General features: G+C 49.0%; 1 long non-coding RNA gene across 1 annotated transcript; it reads right to left on the minus strand.

The window, feature by feature from the left end:
• Positions 1-392: 392 nt before the first annotated feature.
• LOC108963386 (uncharacterized) lies at positions 393-10,693 on the minus strand. Its single transcript, XR_003945123.2, has 3 exons — positions 10,295-10,693; positions 4,097-4,252; positions 393-1,747 (listed from the first exon to the last, which is right to left on the minus strand). It is a non-coding gene; the product is annotated as an uncharacterized LOC108963386 (long non-coding RNA).
• Positions 10,694-13,324: the final 2,631 nt, after the last annotated feature.

Consider the following 13,324-nt stretch of genomic DNA (forward strand, 5'->3'; position numbering starts at 1 on the left):
TTTCCGGTTTTGTCCTGACCTTTGCCAAAATCCTGTTGTCATATTAACTGAAATTGCATTATTTGAGGTGAAAGTTGGGTATCTAATGCCTGCTTGGGGGCAGTGAGTGATTTGTCTTACAGGAGTTTGGGGTCATTCAGCTGTAACTTGGGACAAAGAGGATACACAGGATATCACAAATTGTCTTGGCTTTAAAAGAGGCAAAAATTGATTTAACTTCCATACATAAGGACATCTTTACAAGGAAAGCTATTTCTGTTAGTTCAGGTATTTAATAGTAGATTTGATCTTTAAGCTTTTGTCCTGAACAGGTCTGAATGAAAGCTCAAGGGAGCAGAAATCCCGGAATCCAGCCTCAAACTGCTGAGTCTACCTGGAAATAACCTCTGCAGAAAAAACATATTGATCCAAAGTCAAGGAGACCAAAAATAATGTTGAACAGCTCTATATAATACTGTTTCTGTATAATACAGGTTAAATTTTCCTATTTTGGGGCGTAAATCAGCCATTTTTTTGTTGTAGGGGCTGACCCAGCTGAGAGGATGTTTCCCTTCTTTCCCACTGTGTAGCTGTGCCTTTCCCTTGCTGACCTCTGTCAAATTCACCAGGGCATCAATAAATGTATTTTGGCCTGGGAAATATTCCCATCAAGATTCAGTTTAAAACTGAAGGCCAGTAGCTTTTCCAGCAATCATCTTCTCTTTCCTTTTCATAGTGAAACTTCACTAAGCAACTGATCTGTGGTTTTAACTTTTTAAACTTTAATGCAAATCCCTCTCCAAGTTTCCACCTTTGAGTTAGTCCATGTAAATCTTTTTTCAGCATCTCTGGGCACTGGTGGATGGTGAACTGTGCAGCTGGAGGCCTCCTGGGTGCCACCACCTCCTCGTGGTGGCCGCGGCTGCTTCCCAAGGCTGCGGGAGGCTTCGGAAGTACTCAGTGACTGCGAGTGAGTTCCACGGGATGTGGGGTGGATGCTGTGCTTTCATGGAATATTCAATAATTTAATCCCCCTTTGAAGGCAAAGAAAACATTTAAAATATTTCAAGGTCTTCTTTCGGCAGTACATGGGGGCTCTGAATAAAACCTTCACTCACGCCGGGGAAGCCGCAGGTCCGCTGCCACTCCATTCCTTGCCTCTGGTTATTAAAACATCAAGCTGTCTTAGTGCCTCGGCTCAGCCTCCCTCCCTTTGTGTGCCACTGAACACCTGCCATTAATACTAATTCGACTCCGGAGGGAAACTCCCTTTCAGATATGCTTGTCTGAAAATAAATTGACATGTAAAAGGTCTCTTTTGTCGAAGTGCAGGGAAAGTGCCGGGGTGAGGAGCTGGCTGCTCACAAAAGGAGCCACTGACTTTAAATGATGTGTGGAGGGGTGAGAAATGCGAGAGGTGGGGGTGATGCTGTAACTGCGCTGATGGGATCACACTGGAGAAGAATCCGAGCTGCCACCTCTGTTTGGTGTTAGATTTGGAGGTTTTGGGTGTTTTTTGTCTAAACCCCTGCTTGTCTCAGGGTGAATGGCCAAGGACCCCTTTGGAGAAAAGTCTTTTTGTTTTAGAAAAAATTGTTATTACAAATATCTGCAACCAAAACTAAGAACAGTAGTTGTGAGTCTTGCAATTTAAATGTGTAATGAGCTCCTGGGTTCTGTTGTTTTTCCTGGGATAAAAGTTTGTATCTCTTTCAAATAGGAAGCAGCAGAAGAATCCTTGGTTAGAGCGTTTATTCTGTCCCACAGCCTGCAAAAGGTCAATATTTTTATTTTTAATGGAAAGAATTATTTGCTTTGAGCTCCTCATACCCCAGGGCGACCATGGTTCTCTCCTATGAAAACATTTTTAAGTCGGTTCATTGGGCCAAGCTTTGGAGACATTGACACTGCTTGAAATTTGTGTTGTTGCTGAAACAACACCCTCATGGCTGGAAATGAAAACTGAAGTATTGTGGACCTGACATTCAGCTGCTGCTCACTGGGATTCTGCTTTCTCTAGCAAAGAAATAATTCACTCTATAATGAAGATCAAGTCAAAACATGTTCAGGGCTTCAAATAAGAAAAAGAAAGGAATTTGGCAATTACAGAAACATTCCAGATTTGCTGGTGTCGCGTCTGGTTTATCAAATAAGCTCTCAGTGCTGCTGAGCTCCAATGCCATCTTCTTTTTAAACAGCAGATGGTGTTAGAAACCTGTAACAGGTGGAAGCTCTCCAGTTTTATGTGAGCGATCAGAAGTAGCAGCAATTTCTGTTTCCCACGGGGTAGTTCCTTCCCGAGTTGAACAGCAAGCTGACCCTTTGCTTGGTGAGTTCTTACAGAGGGGAAAACTTCTGAATTACACATATTCACATGAAAGAAAGTGATTCTGATTTCACTTATTCTGGCTGTAATAAAAGGAACCTGGCGATGGCTTCCATAACCCTCTCCTAGCAGCTCTAAAAGAGATGTTTTGGGGGAAATGGGCTCTGTTTGCTGGTGTGCCTTAAAATCCGGCTCCAATCTGCCAGATCTGTTGGTTCCTTGTCTACAACAGCACTTCGCATGCTTAAAGTGTTTTATAAACATTTAATTACCGCAGCTTTTGACTCAAAGCCAGGAATCTCTCATTCATCTGCTGTTTGCGAGGGTTGTGAAAATGATATTCAAATCATAGAATTGCAGGAAGGGCTGAGTTCAAACCCCAGCTAAAGCAACCTGCATTGCTGGGATCCGCGAGCGCAGCTCGTCCGCAGGGCCGCATTTCCTAAGGGAGCGACTCCAGCAGCGGAAAAGGAAACATGGCTTGGAAGGCAGAGAGATCTGAGGGGCTGTCAGTACCCCAGGACACAGAGCTGCATTTTAATCATGTTAGGGAAACGAGATGCTAAATTCTGTCAGCTGGTGTGCTATGAACTTCTGAGGCAGGCAGGGAGTGCGGTTCTGTCTAGACCAGAGCCCTGTTTGATCCCCCAGCCCCGGCGTATTTGTTAAAAGTCGCTTTTTTCCCACCCACCAAACCACTTGGAATTTTAACGTGTGCTCCACCCCAACTCCCAGCTCTGTTTCTTAAAAGGGGAAGCCCCCAGGAGTCGTGGGGTTTGTGACACCAAGTGGAGGCAACAACTAAAGATAAAGAACTTGTATGGGATTATTAATTTCCATCCGACCATCTGCCTCTTTCACCAGCTCCCTTTCCTGAAGAGCACATTGTACCTGCAGAACCGGGTGTGCGGGAATAGAAATCATTTACTTCCCATGAAAATAGTCCAGAGCAGATGTGGCTGCCCCATCCCTGGAGGTGTCCATGGCCAGGCTGGACAGGGTTTGGAGCAGTCTGGGATGGTGGCAGGTGCCTATTCCTCTACAAGCTGACCCTGATCTCACTGGCTTGAGGAGAAACTATCAAGGAGAAAACCTCCATCTGCACCTGCTGACCCCTCCAACCTTCACTGCCGTTCTGAAGGCAGACTGTGAGCCCCTTTAATAAGCTGCTGGCAATCAGCCCCTTTTTAATGAGGCAGATCCCCAGTTTCAAGGCCCTGGATCACTCAGTGCTCGCTTTCTGCTCTGTGAATTGTGAGCACACCACAAGCAGCCACTCTCAAAGTAATCCCGGAGTCCCTTTTCCTGCCCTGTTTAAAGACAGGGTAGGGAGTCCTGTGATGTTTCATTAAAGCTGGCTTTTCTCCTCATGGCAGAGCAGATTTAATCAGACCTGCCTCCTAGTTCCAGCTGCTGGGTTGGAGCGCTCTGATCTGTGCACTGGGTGCACATCTAATTATGGAGGCAATTCCCATGGATACCGAGAAGAATTGCCTGTGCCGGCAAAAAATTATCCCAGCTGGGAAAATGGGGAAGGAGAATGTGTTGAAATTTTCGGGAAGAGATCTCAAAGTTTCTGGAAATGTAAATGAAAAACATTTCTGGTTCTTACACCACAATGTGCAAATCTTGATTATTTTAAAACTAAGATATGGGTTGGTTTGTAAGAGATTATCCCAAACTGCTGTTCTGTCCTGCTACTGGAGGATTCACCAGCACGACAAAACTGTATTTCCCCCCTCCTTGTTACCTGCATCCACTCAGGAATGCTTTCCCACCTTCGCTTCTCACCTGTGCAGCAGCAGAGGTGTGTTTGGAGAAAATGTCCGACAGTTTGTTTCCATCAGGGCACACCCTGGGCGAGGCAGAGCAAGGGCTGGTAATTCTGGTTCCTTCTGCAGTGCCGGGTGGGACTGGGTGAGTTCCTCCTCTTTGTGCCTCATCTTTCTGAAATGTATGAATTTAAATAAGTTATTTCTGTATAAATTAGTGTTTGAAAGGTCTGTTAAAGACAAAAGAGCACTCCCTGGTCAAAGGAGAGGGGGAAATACCTGGGCAAGCACTGCTCAGATGTGGAAAATTAAACAAATATGATTTTAAATGATTTTGTAATTGTTCAGCTGCAAGGCCTCATGTTCAGACTGCATGGGAAAAACTAGATTTCTTAATCTAACTACAAAAATTCAAACGTATTTTTGAGGGTGAATTTTTTCCTTTGGGTTTGTTTGGAGATTTTTAGGAACATTCTAATCAACTCCATAATGGTTGCAACTTGTATTTATTTCACTAATTTCTATCCAGCAGGGGCTCAGACACTTTCCATGATGTTGCTGGCTAATGTAAACACACAGAATAAGGAAAGCTGTGGTACTATTAGGGTGTATTTCCATCTCTTTCTCATCCAGGGCACCTGCTCCCCTTCCCCTCCCCTCCTCCCAGTCTTCCCAGCTGTCTGTCTGTCTCATTTATGTCAATTAGAGATTCAATGCTGCCTGATTTAATTGGCCTGACTTTCTCCTCTAACAGAAACCCGAGCGCAGGCCGGGCAGGCAGCAGCTCCTCTGCTCTCCGCTGGGGCTGGAGCCGGGAGGGCCGGGGCTTGTTTGCAGCACAGAGCACAATAACCTGTTTGTTACCCTGGCCAGGGAGAGCTTGGTGACCTCCTAACAGGGATGGGACCCGGGCAATGATGTCATTGGAAAGCTTAGGGGGATTTCAGAGTGCTCCAGGAATTTGTGTGACCAGTTCCTCACTGTGGGCTGGCTTTTAGGGGAGAGCTGGAGATCCGTGGAATTGTCCAGAGCCAGGGTGGACAGGGATTGGGACAGTGGAAAGTGTCTCTGCCCATGGCAGGCAGGGGAACGAGATGAGTTTTAGTTCCTTCCAAGCCAAATCAGCCTTTTTATGGTTCTATGATTTTCTGCGTTGCCTCCTGCCAGGAGGTGACTCGGTGCACCCCGAGGTCAGAGAGTGACAAAACTTCCCCAGGCTGTGGCTGCAGAGGGCTCATCCTTCTGCTTGGGCTTAACCACGAGTGAGGCTGACCAAAACCCAGCTTTTACAGAGTTTACATGAGGGCCTGATCCTGTGCCCCTCTGGGCAGCAAACCTCGAAGCAAACCAGCCCTGACAAAATCTTTGCCAGCCCTCCACTCCCCCTCCCACAGCCCAATCCCAGGAAGCAGCTCTGACCTACTTCTCGGCTCCTCGCTCACGTCTCCCTCACAAATTACACAGCCGTCCTTCCCTCCCGACAGAAATGCGAGTTTCCCAAGGAGCTGGCCCGCGGAGGCGTCAATATTGAACAGCAACAGTACCATCTAGTGACTTGGGCTTCCCGGGAGCATCACTTAACCGGGAAGAGGGAATCTGTGAATTAGGGAGGCCAAGAAGGTCACAGATTTGCAAACGCGATCCCATCTCTCGGTTCATATGGATTAAGGAAACAAATCATGCTGATCCTCCAACAGTCTCGGGATATTTTATTACAGAGCTGTGTGATGCTTCCTGAGGAGCTGGTCCCGTTTCCAGCCTCCTGACTCCCCGCTGAACCCGGCCCTGCCCCACGCTCCCTCTGCTGGCAACCAACTCCTCGATTTCACACGTTCCCAGCTCCTCACACACCCACTCGCCCCCACAGCACCAAATCCCGGCAAAGGCATCAGAGGAAATTGAGGGCTGGGGTGAGTTCTCACTCCCGATAAATGTGCACGTTCTCGCTCTGACGAGCCACTAGTGAAATCCTGAATTGGATGCGTGAAATAAATAGATACAATTCAATTTAATCAATCAAAAATAGGCCCAAACCCAAGCGTAAAGGGCCCACTCTGCACAGATCTGAAATTACACACTCGGCAGCTGAAGGGAGGAAATCAAATTAGAGCATTTCTTTCTCCATCAAAGGACATTAGTCCCGATCCAGGTCCATTATGCTCACGGTGTGCAGAGTTACCCTTGTCAGCATCCTGGCTGACCGAGGCACCGTGTGGCAGTACCAGGTTAGTGACTGGCTATGGCATGTTCTGTTTGAGGTGACAACTTTTCCCAGCTGTTCTGCAGCACACACGTCCACATCACCTCCTTCCCAGTGAAAAAGACCATTGTCAGATGTGCAAAATGCACCGAACTGGGAAGAGGTGACACAAAAGCCACACCACAGAACCTCAGAGCTCAAACACGCTGTGAAATGCCACCAGTACCACAGGAGAAATTGCTTTGCTGGCTAATCAAACACGTCCCCTCCTTGCTGCCAATAGTGCAGCACTGCCCTGAGTCCACTCAGCCTTGCTCGTGGGCTGATGAGTGCCTGACAATTTTCTGGTCTCAAATTAAACAGAAAACTAAATTAGCAAATTAATTGTTTGCCGTGTTTTTCCTTAGTCCCCATCAGCTGCCTCAGGTCCTGCAGCCAATCCAGAGGCCCTCTCTGCAGTTCCCAGTAGAAGGTGGAGCCCTGCACTGGGTCCTGCTATCTACCAAGTGTCAGTCATGTTAATTTTAAATTACTTTTGTACAGCCTGGTGTCAAAACGATTAAAGCATGAAAAGCAAAACTGAACTAGAGGGAGGAAAGAGGGGGGAGAGAGAGAATATGAATAATTTACCTTGCATTTACAGCAAGGACACTTGGATTTCCTTAATTCTTCAACTCTGAGAAGACTGAAACTTCTGTTTCTTCAGCTGTCACCTGCTCGGGACTGTACCCAAGCGTGTACTCTGGATCACAGACTACCAGAACCACAGAGTGGTTTGGGTGGGAAGGGACCTTAAAGCCCACCCCAGCCCCTGACATGGCAGGGACACCTTCCACTGTCCCAGGCTGCTCCAAGTCCTGTCCAGCCTGGCCTTGGACACTTCCAGGGATCCAGGGACAGTCACAGCTTCTCTGGGCACCCTGTGCCAGGGCCTCGCCACCTTCTGAGTAAAGGATTTCTTCCTAATGAGGATCCTGCAAGGATCTGGGATCTAGTTATCAACTCATTCGTGGTCTACAGGGAGGTGATAACTGCTCGCAGCACAGTGCGGGATTTCATCTCAGCTTCTTTCCAGGAAAGCCTTTTTTCCACACTGTATTCCCAGGCTGCTGCAATCACCGACATGGACAAAACCACCCACCCACATACAGACCTTTTCTCCCCTTCCCAGTGCTCCACTCCCAACTGGGTTTACTCCATGAGTCGCACGTACTGTGCTAGATAATTACATACTCGGAAAATACAGAAATGCCTAATCAGATACAGCCTTAAATGCACAAGAATTAGGGTTGTAGGATTGCGGCGTAGCATCCCTGGAGCTCTCTGCATCTGGCTCACACAACCAGCCCACGTGCACTGTGAAAATGTTGGGTTTGGGGCACAGACTGCTTTTATCTCCCTTATTAACTCCATCCATGAATTCTTTGTCTTGCCAGCTACTGAATGGTGTCATCAGTGGTCTTTGAAATACCATTTTAAATCTGTTGAGGCCAGGAGAACAGCAAAAATATTTGTAAGAGGGCACAGCATTAGAAAATGTGAATCAAGTTCAGCCACTTCTGTTGATATTTATACTGTATCTGGCTTATCCATCAATGCATCTTTCATTCATTGCAAAGGGTATAAATATTAGGAATTATTGTGTCATGAGGGATGTGCAATGGAGTGCTTTGGTAGATGATCACTAACAGGGTGATAGAGCTGTCTGGGAAACGAAAGAGGCTCAAGCCCCCAGTGTAATGTATCCTGCAGGATGTGTGTGGGCTTGAACTGATTTGTCAAAAGCAAACAAAACAATTTTACTAATGGGTGTTTGATGAAAAATGAACATGATGCCTTGAAAATTTCATTGCTGTCTTGTGCTCTCTCCGTGGCAGCCATGGAGAGGAGACACCTCTATCTTCTACCTGCATTTTACTCCTTTGGCCTTAGGACTAACTCAGCCTTGCTGGATGCCAGACAGGTCATGTGGAGGGCTGAGGAGTACGTTTGAAACACCCTCCTCCTCCAAAAGCACCTGCCTGACTCCTCCAGCGTGTTTGCTTTGGCTGGATAATCTCTCTGGAATCTCCACCTCACTACGTGGGAGCTGTGCCTGGGCAGCAGTGCTGCTGGGGCTTCCACTTGAGCACAGACACAGAGAAGCGATTCTCTCCTTGACAGCGGGATTCCCTTCACATAACAACGTTTCCTCAGCCTCTGATTCACAACCATACTGTTTAAATTACTTTTCTTTCCTTTCCCATTAAGGAAACTCCTGTAAACGTCCTTCATCCTCTGCCAGAGACCTGGCAGAAAGGCTGGGAAGCCGAAAAGCAGGGTCTCCTGTAGTGCTTTCCAGTGATATTTCAGTGATACTGCTTCAAATGCAGCAAGTCCCAAGTACTCTGGGCCCATAAACCCAGCTTTCCCCAGTTAAAATGTGCTCAGCTTTATAAAACTAACACCTTTTTTACTGGATTCTGCTATTCTGGATTCCGTAGACTGTCTGCTTAGGATTGAGTTACTTGAATAACTTTAAAAGTATGAAATGTTGTCAGCCAGAATGTTAAAAATGCAGGTATAAGTACTGCCTTGGATCTAGTAATCACTTAAAGCACAATTGCAAACCAAGCAGCAGCACTGCCCTTCCACCTGGCACTGGGGAGCCAACACAATTGGGAGGCTGGACAGAGATTTGTATTAGATCTGTTATCAAAAAATCACTCCCAACTGCAAAATCTTTATATAGCAGTAAATTAAATGGTTCCAAATTCTAAACAGTCTGCCAGGCAGGCAATTAACATCATTAGCTGAACAAAATGAATCCAGAATAATTAATCTGGACTTAACTGCAGGACCCAAGATGTATCTTTACCTTTTGCAGCCACTCTGAGGATCCTGGTGTTGGGCACATTGTCCCTCACAGTTCTTGGGAATCTGGAAACAATCCACCTCAGCTCAAATATTTTGAAGGAGTTGTTTTAATTTACTCCAGAGAAAGCTGCCTGTGTGTAAAGTCACCGATCTGCTGACGAGTAATCGGGGAGCTTTTGTGTTTTAATATTTTGATGTTTAAGGGAAGCAGTGTGAGGCTGACAGAATAAATCCATGTATTTACAAGCTGTTCTGCACTGACTGGGGTACAAAGAGCAGAGGAATAAAAGTTCAACAAAGAGCACATAACTAAAAGATGTTAACACAGCTCATCCTTAACTAAACGGTGCTGGAGGAGTCTAAAGCCAAGAGACGATTCCTGGTCCAAGAACTGGAGGCCGCCCTTTCCAGTAGACCCTGAACTACGGAATTTAGAGCTAAAACCCAAGGAGACAGGAGTTCAAAGAGATCCTCCCCCATCAATTTACATTTGGGGTTTAGGTTTGTAAATGAAGCCATGCAGGGATTTAGGAATGGTGTTAAGGAAATGGATAGGAAAGGTGCTGGGCATCTAAAATAAGGAAATTTCTATGGAAATACTTGGCTGCTAACAGGATTTATGGGTATCTCCTTGCTCTAATGGACCTTTCTCTTCCACATAATTTCATTACATGTTGCTTGCCTTTCCTGCATAGTCCCAGCATCCCTGAAACTTGTGGATTCAGTAGAGGAAGGGGCTTTGGGCATCAAAGAGTTGCATTGTAACACCAGAAAGGATCAACAGCTCCACATTTAAAGGGCTGCAAACTGAAAAGCGGCAGAGCTGGAGAGGAGCTGGTACAAGGCACCAATCTGGAGAAGGCAGAGGAAGTGAGAGGCCTTTAACTGCAAGGCAGGATCACCCCAGCCCATATCTAATGAACCACATGGTATTTACTGCCCGTGTTTGTGTATCATAGGCATTTATCAGCACACTCGCTCTACCCTCCTGTTTTTTCCACTTTTTTTTCCCCTTTTTTTCTTTTTTTTTCCCCCGTGGCTTACATGTGTTAGGCATTTGTACTGTTGTGTCAAAATAATTCAAGTATTAAAGTGCAGACCCCAAAACCCTCTTGGGCTTGGAGACATTCTTCAGCCTAGTCTAACGGGAAGGAGTTTTACCTCTACTGAAGTTGTCTGGAAGCGAGGTGAAGAGAAGCACGTCCACACGTGGGAAAAAGGACAACTCAGTGCATCCAGAGCCAGGAAGGGTTGGACTCGACGATCTCAGAGGTCTTTCCAACCTAATTGATTGTGTGGAAGCACCACAGGTGTGCGAATTGGCCCGGATTCCTCCGTTTTTTCACTCAGGCAATGTCAGCTCTTCGCCAGCCTCGGAGGCGGCCGCAGCCTCGGCAGGCAGAGGGCAGCAAAGGAGCCTTTTCACGTTTCTTTTTTTTTTTTTTTTTTTTTTTTTTTTTTTTTTTTTTTTTTGTTCTCAGCCCGTTGCAGTCGGAGCTTTCCAGCCCGATTGTGCTAAAACGCTTCTGTACCAGCCTTTTGCATTTACCAGGCCGGCCTACCCTCCCCCGCGCTACCTCAGCCCGCTCCCAGGCCCCCGGATCCAGAGATCACCCCCATCCCAAGGAACTCGGGGGAAAAGGGGCTCTTTGTGGGGGATCTCTTCCCACTGTCCCCCGGCCACGCCGGGCTCTTTTCCCCCACCCCACCCCGTTGCGTTGCCCCCCTCCCAAGCCCTCAGTTTCGGGGGTAGAGGGGCGCTCCCAGCTTTTGAGGAAAAAAATGGGGGTTTTCCCTTCCAGACCCCATGTTGTGAGTGGAAACGGGGGAGTCTGCTCTTCCAGACCCCAGGTTGTGAGGGGAAACGGGGGAGTCTGCTCTTCCAGACCCCAGGCTGTGAGGGGAAACGGGGGAGTCTGCTCTTCCAGACCCCAGGCTGTGAGGGGAAACGGGGGAGTCCGCTCTTCCAGACCCCAGGCTGTGAGGGAAAAGGGGGGAGTCTGCTCTTCCAGACCCCAGGCTGTGAGGGGAAAGGGGGGAGTCTGCTCTTCCAGACCCTAGGTTATGAGGGGAAAAGGGGAGTCAGGCCTTTGACCCTCCAGATTGTGAGGGGAAAAGGGGTTCAGCCACCACGGCGGTTACGAGGGAGTTTATCCCTTACTTCTCCCTGCTCCGTCTGCACAGGAAAAAGGGCTAACTGTCGGTCTGAGGGGTGTCAGCGAGCTCGGGGGGCGTCCGGGCACGGGGAGGGGGCTGTGCCCTGCCCCCCTCCCATTCCCGGCCTGGGACTCTTTCGCTCCCGCCCCCCCTCGCTCCTAAGCGGGAGTTTCCAGGAAGCGCTGAGGAGAGCCGCAGTACCGCACAGCCTCTCGCTCAAGCGCGCTCCTTCCGCCGAGGCCGTGGCAGGAACGCCAAGTAGTCCAAACCGCCTCTTCTCCCTCACTCAGAAAAAGGCTCCGTCCCGTGGTCCCTGTAGCCGGGACCCCGTTGCAGGAACAGGGTGGGAGAAGCGTTTCCCTTCCCACATCCTTCCCGCAGCTTCGGGCGGGATAATCGGGATGAAGCTGTGGGGGTGGGGGAGGTGAAAAAGCCCCAGCGCCGGCTGCGGCGGAGGGATCCGGAGGCGCGGAGGAGTGAGGAGGCGCGGGGAGCGGGGGGTGAGCGGGAAAACGCGGCGCGGAGCCGGGAACAGCGCCCCCCTCCCCCTGCGGCGGGGGCGGGAACAGCCGCTGAGGGGGGGGCGCCGTGAGGGGTTCGCTGAGGGGGGACGGGACCCCCGCGCCAAAGTTTGGGGAAACTTTCCCCTGTTTTGGGGCGGAGGTCGCGCCTGAGCCCCGCGCTCCCGCTGCGGGCAGGGAGCGCCCTCAGAGCGGCCACGGGGCCGCTTGTGTCCCCCTTCCCTCAGTCAGCGCACCTGGGCTCTCCCTCCCTCGCTGCCTCCCTGCCCCCGGCCGCGGAGCCGTGCTCCCTGCGCCCCACAGATAAGGCCGGGGCTCGCCCCACCCCGCGGGGCACTCCGGGCTCGCCGCGCTGGATAAGCGGAGCCGCCACGTTGAGGGAAGTTTGCCCGGTGTTCTCCCCCTCACACCTCGCCCGCGGGTGTTGTGACTTCGCACAGGACCCCACAAATCCCAGCACACGCTGCCGGTATCCCTGCGGGGAGCTGTGATCCCCGCCGTGCCCCCCTGGCCCTGCCCTTTTCCCGGTGACACTCGTGTCCTCCTGTTAACCCTGCGGAGAGAGGACAAAAGCTAAACTATGATCCTGCGCTGCTTCCCCCCCCCCATCCCGCTGCCGGCTCCATGAGCTTCACATCCTCCTGCTAAGGCTGAAAGGAACAAGAACAAGAGCTGCTGATGGTTGTAAGGCCTCGCTCGGTTCTCCCCACCCCCTCCGCCAGCACCATCCCCCACTGCAGCTCCCATGGACTCGTATCCCTCCCATTAACGCTGGAAGGGGAGGACAGGAGCTCTGATGGGTTTTTCTCAGGTTTTACTCTGTTTTCTCCCCCCACACACCGACCAGCACCAGCTCCACAGCCCTGCAGAAGTGCAGAGCTGGCTCTGCTACCACATCCATGAATGCCACTTCCCTTTGAGCTCCAAGGAAAAAGGAAAAAAAACACCCTGATTCCCCTCGTTTTGCTTATTCATTATAAGCGGTTGGCAGTGTGCTGTTAAAAACGTGCGATCTCTTGTTTCAGAAGCATCTGTGCTTTAAGAATAAGGTTTTGTCTTCTTGAATGTGGCTCTTCATAATAATCTCTTGAAGTGCTCCATTTTTGTCCTTAAAGTTCTATTTTATTACCTCTTCTGGATCAGCGAAGGTCTGTTTAACCCTTTAGAGATGAGAATCGGCAGCCACTTTAGGAAAACGTTGCCCTTCTCTTTATTTATTCATAGTTACAATAATATTTTATGGAGGATTTTTTCCCCCAGCTCAGTCCTGCTGCATGCTGAAGGAAGTGTGTGCTTCAGCACTGATTAAAGTCATGTATGAGTTAATGAGAAGCTTGCAGAGTATGTGAAGCAAGAGAAAATCTTTAACCAGCTCTGCTGTTCCTTCTACATAGCATACATAAACTTGCACGCTGTAACCAGAAGGTGGATTGAATATGTGTGAAATGCTGCAGTAGGAGACTCTTAAATCGCATCACAGGTGGATGCTCACTCAATTAATATGTTATCATTT

Source organism: Serinus canaria, chromosome 23 (assembly GCF_022539315.1).
Source record: "Serinus canaria isolate serCan28SL12 chromosome 23, serCan2020, whole genome shotgun sequence".
NCBI classification, from domain to species: domain Eukaryota; kingdom Metazoa; phylum Chordata; class Aves; order Passeriformes; family Fringillidae; genus Serinus; species Serinus canaria.